This window comes from Anomaloglossus baeobatrachus, chromosome 2 (genome assembly GCF_048569485.1).
Source record: "Anomaloglossus baeobatrachus isolate aAnoBae1 chromosome 2, aAnoBae1.hap1, whole genome shotgun sequence".
NCBI classification, from domain to species: Eukaryota; Metazoa; Chordata; class Amphibia; order Anura; family Aromobatidae; genus Anomaloglossus; species Anomaloglossus baeobatrachus.
This window is the reverse complement of record NC_134354.1, coordinates 357,248,959-357,250,931: the sequence shown is the minus strand read 5'-3', so window position 1 is coordinate 357,250,931 and position 1,973 is coordinate 357,248,959. Positions and strand designations below refer to the sequence as shown.

General features: G+C 37.2%; 1 non-coding gene across 1 annotated transcript; it reads left to right on the top strand.

Annotated features, from left to right (window-relative positions):
* The first annotated feature begins 1,673 nt into the window (after window positions 1-1,673).
* On the top strand, window positions 1,674-1,746 carry TRNAV-UAC (transfer RNA valine (anticodon UAC)). The gene has a single exon. It is a non-coding gene; the product is annotated as a tRNA-Val (tRNA).
* The last annotated feature ends 227 nt before the right edge of the window (window positions 1,747-1,973 follow it).

Sequence of the window (1,973 nt, the reverse complement as noted above, 5' to 3'; positions counted from 1 at the left end):
TGGGTTGAATCCCCAGTTAAACCTATCTGTTCATGGTGTTGAAATAAAACCTTATCGACCTGCAATATATGAAGTTCTTGGCTTTGTTGCCGAATGACGGGATGTTTTGGCTTCCATCACCAAGAGAGCTACGAATTTGTTTTTTTCCCCTGGCGGTGAAAACTCGTCTCTAATTGCCATTACTTTGCAGGATTTCAAAGGTCTCATAGTTTAGTGGTCATCACGTCAGCTTCACACGCAGAAGGTCCTGGGTTCAATCCCCAGTGAAACCAATCCATTTTTGGTGTAAGTATTTTCCTATCGACTTGTAATATATGAAATTCTTGGTTTCGTTGCCAAATGACAAAACATTTTGGCTTCTATCACCAAGAGAACTACGATTTTGGGTTTCTTTTTTATTGACCATTTTAGCAGAAAACATAATCCCATATTATAAAAATCCTATTTGTTTTAAAATATATAGTTCCCATAAATACAACAGCAAACGACTAAACTATGTAGAAAAAAGTAACACATTCAATGTAAACTTCAATTTAAGCAAAATCCCTTTGTAGGAATAAAACAGGTAAAATATATAATAAAAATTGTAAATGTTTCATTAACCAAAAATACTTTCCTTCAGCAATAAAAAGGCCCCGTCAGTCACAATTCTGCTCAGCTAGCCAATACACAGTAACTTTTCGTCAGGTTTTATAGTGTAGTGGTCATCATGTCTGCTTAACACGCAGAAAGTCCTGGGTTGAATCCCCAGTTAAACCTATCTGTTCATGGTGTTGAAATAAAACCTTATCGACCTGCAATATATGAAGTTCTTGGCTTTGTTGCCGAATGACGGGATGTTTTGGCTTCCATCACCAAGAGAGCTACGAATTTGTTTTTTTTCCCCTAGCGGTGAAAACTCGTCTCTAATTGCCATTACTTTGCAGGGTTTCAAAGGTTTCATAGTGTAGTGGTCATCACGTCAGCTTCACACGCAGAAGGTCCTGGGTTCAATCCCCAGTGAAACCAATCCATTTTTGGTGTAAGTATTTTCCTATCGACTTGTAATTTATGAAATTCTTGGTTTCGTTGCGAAATGACAATACATTTTGGCTTCCATCACCAAGAGAACTACGATTTTGGGTTTCTTTTTTATTGACCATTTTAGCAGAAAACATAATCCCATATTATAAAAATCCTGTTTGTTTCAAAATATATAGTTCCTTTTAATACAAAAGCAAACGACTAAACTATGTCGAAAAAAGTAACACATTCAATGTAAACTTCCATTTAAGCAAAATCCCTTTGTAGGAATAAAACTGGTAAAATATGTAATAAAAATTGTAAATGTTTCATTAACCAAAAATACTTTCCTTCAACAATAAAAAGGCCCCGTCAGTCACAATTCTGCTCTGCTAGCCAATACACAGTAACTTTCCATCAGGTTTCATAGTGTAGTGGTCATCACGTCTGCTTAACACGCAGAAGGTCCTGCGTTCAATCCCCAGTAAAACCAATCTGTTCTTGGTGTTGAAATAATACCCAATTAAACTACAATATATGAATTTCTTGGCTTTGTTGCAGAATGATGGGATGATTTGGCTTCCATCACCAACAGAGCTACGAATTTGGTTTTTTTTTTCCATGGCGGTCAAAACTCGTCTTTAATTGCCATTACTTTGCAGTCTTTCAAAGGTTTCATAGTGTAGTGGAAATCACGTCTGCTTTACACGCAGAAGGTCCTGGGTTCAATCCCCAGTGAAACCTATGTGTTCTTGGTGTAGAAATAATACCCTACCAACCTGCAATATATAAAGTTCTTGGCTTTGTTGCCGAATAACGGGATGTTTTAGCTTCCATCACCAACAGAGCTACGAATTTGTTTTTTTCCCCCTGGCGGTCAAAACTCGTCTCTAATTGCCATTACTTTGCAGGATTTCAAAGATTTCATAGTGTAGTGGTCATCACGTATGCTTCACACGCAGAAAGTCCTG